The sequence below is a fragment of the Salmo salar genome, chromosome ssa20 (assembly GCF_905237065.1).
Source record: "Salmo salar chromosome ssa20, Ssal_v3.1, whole genome shotgun sequence".
NCBI lineage: Eukaryota > Metazoa > Chordata > Actinopteri > Salmoniformes > Salmonidae > Salmo > Salmo salar.
In genome coordinates this window covers 84,225,083-84,237,543 of record NC_059461.1, presented here as the reverse complement: position 1 = coordinate 84,237,543, position 12,461 = coordinate 84,225,083, and the positions used below count along the sequence as shown (strand labels likewise).

The window sequence follows — 12,461 nt, the reverse complement described above, 5'->3', positions numbered from 1 at the left end:
GAAACACCCTTGATTGAGTAGGTGTGTCCAAACTTTTGACTGGTCCTGTGTATATAATATATAATATACATGGATGAAATTATATTGTTTCCTCATCAATCTACACAAAATATCCCATTATGAAAAAGCAAAAACAGGTCTTTAGAAATGTTTGCAAATTTACATAAGTATTCATACCCTTTGCTATGAGACTCAACATTTAGCTCAGGTGCATCCTGTTTCCAATTACCATCCTTGACATGTTTTTCCAACTTGATTGGAGATCACCTGTGTTAAATTCTATTGATTTGACAGGATTTGGAAAGGCACACACCTGTTTATTTAAGGTCCCACAGTTGACAGTGCATGTCAGAGGAAAAACCAAGCTATGAGGTCGAAGGAATTGTCCTTAGAGCTGCGAGACAGGATTGGGTTGAGGCACAGATCTGGGGAAGTGTACCCAAAAATGTCTGCAGAATTGAAAGTCCCCAAGAACAGAGTGGCCTCCATCATTCTTAAATGAAAGAAGTTAGGAACCACCTACACTCTTCCTAGAGCTGGCCACCTGGCCAACCTGAGCAATCGTGGAACCCGAATGTGACTCTGACAGAGCTCCAAAGTTCCTCTGTGGAGATGGGAGAACCTTCCGGAAGGACAACCATCTCTGCAGCACTCCACCAATAAGACCTTTATGATAGAGTGGCCAGACGGAAGCCACTCCTCAGTAAAAGGCACATGACAGCACTCCTGGAGTTTGCCAAAAGGCATCTAAAGGACTCAGATATATATACTATACATATGAAGTCGTAAGTTTACATACACCTCAGCAAAATACACTTCAACTCAGTTTTTCACAATTCCTGACACTTAATCATGTTAAAAAGTCCCTGTCTTAGGTCAGTTAGGATCACCACTTTATTTTAAGAATGTGAAATGTCAGAATAATAATAGAGAGAATGATTTATTTCAGCTTTTCTTTCTTTCATCACATTCCCAGTGGGTCAGAAGTGTACATACACTCAAATAGTATTTGGTAGCCTTGCCTTTAAATTGTTTAACTTGGGTCAAATGTTTCGGGTAGCATTCCACAAGCTTCCCACATTAAGTTGGGTGAATTTTGGCCCATTCTCCTGACAGAGCTGGTGTAACTGAGTCAGGTTTGTGGGCCTCCTTGCTTGCACACGCTTTTTCAGTTCTGCACACAAATGTTCTATTGAGGTCAGGGCTTTGTGATGGCCACTCCAATACCTTGACTTTGTTGGAAGTATACTTGGTGTCATTGTGCATTTGGAAGATCCATTTGCGACCAAGCTTTAACTTCCTGACTGATGTCTTGAGTTATTGCTTCAATACATCCACATATTTTTCCTACCTCATGATGCCATTCTATTTTGTGAAGTGCACCAGTCCCTCCTGCAGCAGATCACCCTCACAACATGATGCTGCCACCCCCGTGCTTCACAGTTGGGATGGTGTTCTTCAGCTTGCAAGTCTGCCCCTTTCTCGTTCAAACATAACGATGGTCAATATGGCCAAACAGTTCTATTTTTGTTTCATCAGACCAGAGGACATTTCTCCAAAAAGTATGATCTTTGTCCCCATGAAAAGTTGCAAACGGTAGTCTGGCATTTTTATGGCTGTTTTGAAGCAGTGGCTTCTTCCTTGCTGAGCGGCCTTTCAGGTTATGTCAATATAGGACTTGTTTTATTGTGGATATAGACTCTTTTCTACCTGTTTCCTCCAGCATCTTCACAAGGTCCTTTGCTGTTGTTCTGGGATTGATTTGCACTTTTCTCACCAAAGTATATTCATCTCTAGGAGACAGAACGTGTATCCTTCCTGACTGGAATGACTACTGCGTGGTCCCATGGTGTTTATACTTGCATACTATTGTTTGTACAGATGAATGTGGTATATTTAGGCATTTGGAAATTGCTCCCAAGGATGAACCAGACTTGCGGAGGTTTACCATTTTTTTTCTGAGGTCTTGGCTGATTTCTTTTGATTTTCCCATGATTTCACTCTAAGAGGCACTGAGTTTGAAGGTAGGCCTTGAAATACATCCACAGGTACACCTCCAATTGACTCAAATGATGTCAATTAGCCTATCAGAAGCTTCTAAAGCCATGAGATCATTTTCTGGAATTTTCCAAGCAGTTTAAAAGCACAGTTAACTTAGTGTATGTAAACTTCTGACCCATTGGAATTGTGATACAGTGAATTATAAATTAAATAATCTGTCTGTAAACAACTGTTGGAAAAATGAATTGTGTCATGCACAGAGTAGACGTCCTAACTGACTTGCCAAAACTATAGTTTGTTAACAAGAAATTTGTGGAGTGGTTGAAAAATGAGTTTTAACCTAAGTGTATGTAAACTTCCAACTTCAGCTGTATACAATTTAAAAGATTGTACTGAGTTACAGTTTATAAAGAAATCAGTCAATTGAAATAAATTAATTAGGCCCTAATCTATGGATTTCACTTGACTGGGCAGGGGTACTCCCACCGGGGAGCCAGACCCAGCCAATCAGAATATGTGACCCGTTTCTGGAAACTAGACGATTGTTGCGGGTCACTACTTCACCGTAGAGCTGTTCGAACGTAACCTTTTTTGGGGGTAGAAATGCCTTCTGGAACATGTGAACTTTCATGTGCCTTAATAACAAACTTGTATGCCATCGGTCAATATGAATAAAATGGTTAAATTACAAGCCTAGTTAGTTTAGCCACAGAAAAAGACAGAAACCTTCCCCCTCTAGCCATGAATGGCTGACATAATGATTGGGCTGGATGTGCCAAGAGATGAGTTTGGATTGGCCTGCCGTATAGCAAGTTTCTGTCTATTTGAGCTGGTCAGTATGCCTAGATGACCCTCTCTAACACTGCTTTTTTTATGTATCGCATAGTAAAACTGCATAAGTCTAATGTCAAGTTAAAGTTTACTGTTCGCTAGCTAACTTTACTTGTATGCTCTCCACTTTCTGTCAGACTGAGTTTTGAAATCAGTGGAATTCGAGTATGATAGGTAAGGAGATGGAGAAACCTGTATCCGGCTTAAATCTTCAAACTAACGGCAACCATGGCGTCCAACATGAGACGCGTCCATCGATGATGTATACGAGTAAGATAGTCTAGCTAGCTTAATTTTCAGATATTACACATTTCTAATTTTGACAGAAAGTGTTTTCATTTCAAGTTATAGTGTACTGTTATCTAGCTAACTTTAGCTGGCTGGCTCGCAGCAAACGTTATGTGTATGATCTTATTAGTCGTATCTCAGACCTATTTGCTTGACTAGTTATAGCCTAATGTTAGCTTGCGAACATTGAACCTGGTTGGTTAGCTATTTGCAGATTCATGGTTCATTGTTTACCTAGCTAGCTAGCTAGCTACATGTCTTAACAAAAGACTCCACTATGCAAGTATCCATTTCAATAGAATGTCTCTGCACCAACTGTTGATAGACTTACTAGCTGGTTAATTTGCTTTGGCTATCTACTACGATTTCAGACCAGACCACAGGTAAAATAGTCTGGCTAGCTACATTTTCAGATATTACACATTTCTAAATTTGACAGAAAGTGGTTTCATTTCAAGTTAAAGTGTACTGTAAGCTAGCTAGCTAACATCAGCTGTCTGACTCGCTAGCTAACATTATGTGTATGATCTTATTATTCGTATCTCAGAACTATTTGCTTGACTAGTTATAGCCTAATGTTAGCTATTGAACTTGGTTGGTTAGCTACCTGCAGATTCATGCAGGGTAGTAACGTCATGAGTTGGGATTATGGTTCATTGTTTACCTAGCTAGCCAGCTACATGTCTTAACAAAAGACTCTGGTCTGAGTTTGCCATTGCGCAGAATAACTGATGAATTTACAAACGCTCAACACCCATTGAATATGGCCGGTGTCAGTAAATGTCAGCAAAAAAAGTGTAATTAAATTGTTGCCAGGAGCACAGTTACAGTTACCAATGCTCTGACTAACATGAAAACAGCCTAACCAGCTCTGCTAGGGTGAGTAAAATGGTCAGAGTGGGATGTTCTCTCGTTATGTGTCTGGAAGTAGCTAGCAAGCTAGCCATCAACCCTACTCAGATCAACCCTACTCCTTGGCCAGAGTGTCCAGTGTGCGCTTGAACGCGCTGAGAGTGAAACGCTATGAATTTACGAAACTCACCAACTCACTGGATAACATAACAGCCTAACCAGCTCTGCTAGGGTGAGTAATGTTCATTGAGCTGTTCTCTCTTTTGTGTCTGGTAGTAGCTAGCAAGTTAGCTTGGGTGCTTGACTGCTGTTGTTAATACAGAACGCTCGGATCAACCCTTAAAGAGATGGTTAGGGCTAAAACTTAAGATGGTGTGAATGATACTGAATGGGTGTAGACAAAAAAGGGCTCTGCAGTAGTATAATAAAAACATTCAAAGGCCATTTTCTCAAAAGTGAGTTTACAAGTTTATCGACTTTCAAAGCAAAATTACTTTGTCATTGTTCCTCAACTGTAGTGTATGATATACCATTTTGTAGTTCTGAGTCTCTACTTTTATCCAATGTAAAAAACACAATTTCAAATGTTGCTACATAAGATTGATTTCTGCCGGTCGGTCACATAATATGTTTTTCCCCACAAAAGGGCTTTATTACAGACAGAAAAACTCCTCCGTTTTATCAGCTGCCCGGGTGGCTGGTCTCAGACGGTCCAGAAGGTAAATAAGCCGGATATGGATGACCTTGGCTGGCATGGTTACAAGTGGTCTGCGGTTGTGAGTCCGTTTGGACGTACTGCCAAATTCTCTAAAATGATGTTGGTAACTGCTCTGGTGGACATTCCTGCAGGCAGCCTGCCAATTGCATGCTCTCTCAAAACTTCTGGCATTGTCTTGTGTGACAAAATTGCACATTTGTGGCCTTTTATTGTCCCCTCGCACAAAGCTTTTTGTGTGTATGGAACATTTCTGTGTCACGTCCTGACCCTAGTAAGATGTCATTTTCTATAGTAGTGTAGGGCAGGGCATGACAGGGGGTGTTTTCCTCTCTGCGCCACGGTTTGTTGTTTTTGTAATTCAAGTTTTCTGTATTTGCATTCAGTTTCACTTTTAATAAATATGTGGAACTACGAAAACGCTGCATCTTGGTCCGCTCCTTCAAACAACCGTCACATTCTGGGATCTTTTATTTTAGCTCATAAAATATGGGACCAAAACTTTACATGTTGCTCTTTATAATTTTGTTCAGTATACAGTGCCTTTGGAAAGTATTCAGACCTCTTCACTTTTCCCACATTTTGTTACGTTACATCCTTATTCTAAAATGGATTAAACAGCTTTTTTTTCTACACACAATATCCCAAAATGACAAAGGAAATACAGGTTGTTAGAAATTTTTGCAAATGTATTACAAAGAAAAAATCGAAATATTAAATGTACATAAGTATTCAGACTCTTTACTCAGTACTTTGTTGAAGCACCTTTGGAAGCAATTGCAACCTTGAGTCTTCATGGGTATGACACTACAAGCTTGTCCCATATGTATTTGGGGAGTTTCTGCAATTCTTCTGTGCGGATCATCTCAAGATATGTGAGGTTGGATGGGGAGCATTGCTGCACAGCTATTTTCAGATCTCTACAGAGATGTTCGATCGGGTTCAAGTCCAGGCTCTGGCTGGGCCACTTAAGGACATTCAGAGACTTGTTCCGAAGCCATGCCTTCATTGTCTTGACTGTGTGCTTAGAGTCGTCATGTTGGAAGGTGAACCTTCAACCCAGTCAGGTACTGAGCACTCTGGAGCAGGTTTCATTCAAGGATGTCTCTGTACTTTGCTCCTATTATCTTTGTCTCGATTCTGACTAGCCCCCAGTCTCTGCTGCTGAAAAACATCCCCACAGCATGATGCTGTCACCACCATGCTTCACTGTGGGGATGAGTCGTCTGTTTCTCAAACTAGACACTCTAATGTACTTGTCCTCTTGCTCAGTTGTGCACCAGGGCCTCCCACTCCTCTTATTTTGGTTAGTGCCAGTTTGCGCTTTTCTGTGAAGGGAGTAGTACACAGCGTTGTACGAGATCTTCAGTTTCATGGCAATTTCTCGCATAGAATAGCTTTCATTTCTCAGAACAAGAATAGAATGACGATTTTCAGAAGAAAGTTATTTGTTTCTGGCCATTTTGAGCCTGTAATCGAACCCACAAATGCTGAAGCTCCAGATACTCAACTAGTCTAAAGAAGGCCAGTTTTATTGCTTCTTTAATCATCACAACAGCTTTCAGCTGTACTAACATAATTGCAAAAGGGATTTCTAATGATCCATTAGCCTTTTAAAATGATAAACTTGGATTAGCTAACACAATGTGCCATTGGAGCGTAAGGGTGATGGTTGCTGATAATGGGCCTCTGAATGCCTATGTAGATATTCCATAAAATATTAGCCGTTTCAAGTTACAATAGTAATTTACAACATTAACAGTGTCTATACTGTATTTCTGATCAATGTTATGTTATTTTAAAGGCCCAAATAATTGTTTTTCTTTCAACAACATGGACATTTCTAAGTGATCCCAAACTTTTGAAAGGTAGTGTATATTTGATCCATTTTAGTATAAGGCTGCACAGTACTGTGGAAAAGTCAAAGTTTCTGAAAACTTTCCCAATGTGTTGTATAAGAGGCCTCACCTGGTCTCAGCCATGTCTGTATAATATCTATATGAGGTCTCTCTCACCCGGTCCTACCCATGTTGGCCCAGGACTTCATCATCCTCCTGCTCATGACAACTTCCTCCTCTATGTATCCCATGGTACTGTTCAGCGGCATTCCAAAGATAAACTCAGTCTCATAGCCTTGCATCATGCCCATCCACGCAGGCCAGGGATTGTTGGAGGAGTGGTGGTCAAACAGGAAGAGGCAGGGCTTACCCCCTGTGTTCTGTGTGTAGGTATGGTGATGATCAGAGAGTTACATTTTACATTACATTACATTTAAGTCATTTAGCAGACGCTCTTATCCAGAGCGACTTACAAAATGGTGCATTCACCTTATGATATCCAGTGGAACAACCATTTTACAATAGTGCATCTAAATCTTTTAAGGGGGGGGGGGTTAGAAGGATTACTTTATCCTATCCTAGGTATTCCTTAAAGAGGTGGGGTTTCAGGTGTCTCCGGAAGGTGGTGATTGACTCCGCTGTCCTGGCGTCGTGAGGGAGCTTGTTCCACCATTGGGGTGCCAGAGCAGCGAACAGTTCATTACAAACTGAGCAGAAGGGGCCAAATACTAACTACACAACTCAACATTCCATGTAAATAATACGTTGATTTACATTCAAGATTTGTGGCAAACATTAGAGCAGGGCTCTCCAACCTTGTTCCTGGAGAGCTACCATCCTGTACGTTTTCACTCCAACCCTAATCTAATGCACCTGATTCTAATAATTAACTGCTTGATAAAATGAATCAGGTTAGTTACAATTGGGGTTGGATAAAAAAACATATAAGAGTGTAGCTCTCCTGGAACAGAGTTGGAGAGCCCCGCATTAGAGCTTTGTGGAACTCTTCAATATGTTGTCCTTACCTCTGGGCAAAAGTCTACCCACCATTCGTGCAAGCAAATCATGATTCTTCATCCCACTATTCTCATCTGTCCAATCAGTGTACTGTACTGGAAGATGGCCATCTCCCTTGTGACATCACCGAACCCCATAAACACTAGGTCCACCCCTTTCAGGAAGTCCTCCCTGCTGATCAGGCTCTGGCTAGTGATGTCATATCCCGGTGCCCTGTAAACCAGAAAGTGGGTCCACTCGTCTTGGTTCGAACCAATCAGCACCTCCGTCTTCAGGAAGTTTCCCGTCCGGAGCAGAACCTATAGGACCAGACAGAGAAGATTAGACATTATGACATAATGCCATTGGAAACATGAATGCATGAATGTCAACTGCTTGTTTGTTCAGTGCCTTTTGGCCCTACAAGCAACCACAGATTCACACACACCTCGGGCATGTCTGGTAGGAAGTTTTGGTCGACAGAAGGAGTGAATGGCAATGCTATGAGTGCGGGGAGAGACAGAACGGTGTACTGCTGGTTGATGATATCCTCTCTGTAGACACTGCTCCAGGACAGCCAGAGGTGTCAGGGGACTAACCCATCAGCCTACCTAGGGACAGGGTCCTGTTCCAGACCTGCTGTTGAGTCATGACAGCCAATGGAGTGTTATGGGAACCACTCTGTAGTATCGCCCTGTTGAGCAGACCATGGCTGCCAGAGGAGAGGAGATGAAGACCCACAGATGCAGCCAACATAAAAAGGAGATTAATTAAACATGGTAAAACAAAGATTGAGAATAAAAAAAGAGTAACAGAAAAAAAAGCTGAGTAACTTTTGAAAGGTCTCTGGCAAAGGCAGCGATGTTATTGGCTGCCTAGCACAGAGCCAAGCGCTGGTCATGCATTCCATCGTCGCCACGGACAACCTCACTATCAGGAAGAGACAGGAAATACAACGGACCGAGCCTGTGTCCAATCAAAACAAACTTTACAATTGGTGTACATTGAAAACATAAATATAAGTATATTAGTTTCACTTTATAGTTCCAGGACAGTGCCTGTAGTGAACACGCCCCCATAGAGCCACATCATGACAGGAGCCAATGAGGAACCAGGGGAAGAGCTCTTGGTACGTTTAGGGTGTGTCCATTTGGGGACGAGTCCATATGTTGAGGTAGAGACAGTCTTCACTCATCTTGCTGTTGGGGTTCCACATCTCAGCTCCATGGAACCCCGGGAGGAAGGAAATCATAGTCAAACACGTGCAGTTAACAACTTGATTACAAAACAACATTGAGCATGTTTACATACACAGTAATAATTTGATACTAAACGGATTATGTCAGTAAACAGATTATACAATAGTCATGTAAACACCTTACTCTGCTTATCTTAATCAAAATCGAAGTAAGCCTACGCTGATTAAAACACCTGGTTTTCTGAGCAATCTTTCAAATGATTAGGACATGTAAACACCTTAATGGGCGTTCCAGCAGTATATGTGATCTGAGCATGTTCCAGCACCAGCCTAGCGAGCCTCCCTCTTTGTGAAGTGAAGTGAGTTTGGAACAACTGAATGTATAGGTCTTAGAAGTAGTTTTCACGAACAAACTTTATATGACCGAACTCAGAATCAAATATGCTTCCCAAAAATAACATGGTCACTGTGGTAGAACATTTATATAAACAGGTTTTCTACATTTATCAGAGTGACATCAGGTCTCCTGATCTCAGATGTGTCCATGTAAACAGGATTATTAGGGGAATCGTTCTTCTTACAAAACATGTAAACGTTTTAAACAAACTATTATATTAACCTGACTATCCACAATAATTACATTATTGTGTGCATATAACTGTACTCAATGACTGTAGACAGTCACTAACATCAACAGGTTTAAAGGCACACAAACATATGCAGTACATTCATGTATATGTAATAAGCTATGTTTGTTTACTATACAGGCCTATGTCATAAGCAATGTTTGTTTACTATACAGGCCTATGTCATCATTCTGATATCATATCCCTACCAGGAGAAGTTGTATCCCGGGGTTGGAAGGAGTTGGAGTTGCATGTAGTGTGGGGGGGTTCCAATAGGGTATTCTCAGGAATGCTCTGACATATCCACCACTTGGCGAAGGAAGCTGAGTGCCACGAACTCTGGCACGATTTGTGGCGACAGTGAGGTCGTCGATGAGGTCATCAACCTGAGCCACTGGGGCCGGGAGTATGTGGAACAGCAGGAGTGACAGGGTGATGTGTGTTTGTGAATGGTCACCATGGTAACATGTTCATGTCTGGAGAGGTCAAAACACATTGAAGATTTTGGAAGTCGACACAAATATCAATTTTGGTACATAGATTAATAGACACTCACACATCACGAAACACACGCACAACAAACACACATCAAGAAACACACGCACAACAAACACACATCAAGAAACACACATCAGGAAACACAGACACAACAAACACACATCAAGAATTGCATGCGCAGCAAACAAGCATCGAGACACATACATCAACAAACACACATCAACAAACACATCAGGAAACATACATCAACAAACACACATCAACAAACACACATCAACATACATCAACAAACACACATCCACAACACATCAACAAAATCAATACATATCAACACACATCAACAAACACATCAGGAAACATACATCAACAAACACACATCAACAAACACACATCAACAAACACACACACACAGAACAAACACAAACACAAACACATACTATTACTCAGTAATAGTTGGAGATGATTGATATAGTTACAAATCCATTAGTTTGTTGAAGCATTCAAGATTTTCCAAAGATTTCCACTGGCTTCAACAAGCACAGAACAAGTAAGGCAGAGGGAGAGGAGAGAAAAAAATGGAGTGAGGGAGACTGACAGCTATTAATGACACCTTGAATTAAGCTGATTTCAGGATAAGACTATGTGAGCGGGTGCACAGTGGGAGACGATCAAATCTCTCCCTCTGACTCTTTCAACACCAGACAGGCGTGCAGAAACCCACCCACCCGCCTGCATCTTCTTGCCAAACAGATTACTCAGCTGAAAGTGGGAAACAAATTAATATCTAAAATTAGAGAGCGTGATTGCTTGTTGTGATATTGGATAAATCCTGGATTAATCAGGTCTGCACTGACCAGACAGATTATCCCAGCAGTCTCACATGACCTTAGAGGCAGAATGAATAGATCTGGCAGGCAGGATATCAATTCCATATCTACCTTTTCTCATGGACTTTAAATGAAACCCAACCTAGATGGCTGCTGTGTTTGTGGAAATAGCTTACCTGTGCAGTTGAAATATGTTTCTGATTCAAATATTCCCATGCTGTGGTGTGCTGTGGCGTGGTGTAGCGTGGCGTGGCGTGCTGTGGCGTGGTGTGGCATGGTGTGGCGTGCTGTGGCGTGCTGTGGCATGGTGTGGCATGGTGTGGCGTGCTGTGGCGTACTGTGGCGTGGTGTGGCGTGGTGTGGCGTGCTGTGGCGTGGTGTGGCGTGCTGTGGTGTGGTGTGCTGTGGCGTGCTGTGGCGTGGTGTGTCGTGGCGTGGCGTGACGTGCTGTGGCGTGGCGTGGTGTGCTGTGGCGTGGCGTGGCGTGCTGTGGCGTGGTGTGGCGTGGCGTGGTGTGATGTGGTGTGGGGTGGCCCGAGAGAAATAAAGGAGGAATCTTATGACTTCTTATCATAATCAATATCACCTTCCCAAACCATATGACCACACACACACACACACACACACACACACACACACACACACACACACACACACACACACACACACACACACACCCAAATACACCCAAATACACACACTAGTATCTGACCACTATCCCTTTACTAAAGAAAGACATCACTTTTATGTGTGTGGTGAAAGAATGGATCGCCACATCAGCCAGTCATAGCTAACTCATGAGAGTAAATAGCACCTTTATCAAGTAGCACAAAGACAAACAGAAACACACCAACTCAGCTGGTACATGTACACACACAGGGTTGCAGGTAGCCTAGAGTTTGGAGTGTTGGGCCACTAACCGAAAGGTCGCTGGTTGGAATACTGGAGCCGACAAGGTGAACAATCTGTCGCTGTGACCTTGAGCAAGGCACTGAACCCTAACTGATCCAGGGGCGCTGGACAATGGTGACCCCTGGCTGTGACCCCACTCCCTGCGAGTATCTCAGTGGGGAGTTGGGATATGCAAGAAACACACTTCCATTAAACAGTTGTGTGTAACACAAATATAAGCAACCCCCAGCGTATTATTATCACAAACACACACACAAACACACACACAAGCTAACAAACTAGCTAAATGTCAGACACACCCCATGGGTATTCTGCCACATTGTTAGGGTGAATAATGTATTTTGAAGTACTAATCTCTGGTGTGGTTTGAGGAGAAAGCTACAACAGCACAAGCGGTGGTGGGGGACCATCCTTCATGCTGCTGTGACCCACTGACACCTTCACTGGTTGGACGAAAGTCAACCTCACAAAGGGTTACAACAACACAGACAAAATGGTGGTAAGAACGTTGTTGTTGAGAAACTGTTGTTTCATTCCCATTGCTCAATGTGTTGTGACCTCATGGGGTTACATACTGCTTTTTGGAATTGCAAGATATTGAATAATACAGATGATAATGTATGTCCCCAAAGTATACAAACAGCAACAACAAATAACACTGTGTGAATGGGTATTGCGGGCAATAAGTCATTGACGGACCAAATTAAATTGGATTGAGGGTTACATTCGGCCCGGGGGACCCTTGACATAGCCTATTTCCCCATTCCTGTCTATGTTTAACACACCCTCAATGCTGGACACAGCCGTTGTCAATAACATCCCAGGGAGACCTTTTAGTGTCAAATCATACACATCACCACAATATTACATATCCACGCA

At 42.3% G+C, this 12,461-nt stretch overlaps 1 pseudogene; it reads right to left on the bottom strand.

Moving 5' to 3' along the window:
* LOC123729192 (cholinesterase-like) overlaps positions 1-8,773 on the bottom strand; it is an 81,014-nt pseudogene extending 72,241 nt beyond the window's left edge.
* Between the last annotated feature and the right edge of the window lie 3,688 nt (positions 8,774-12,461).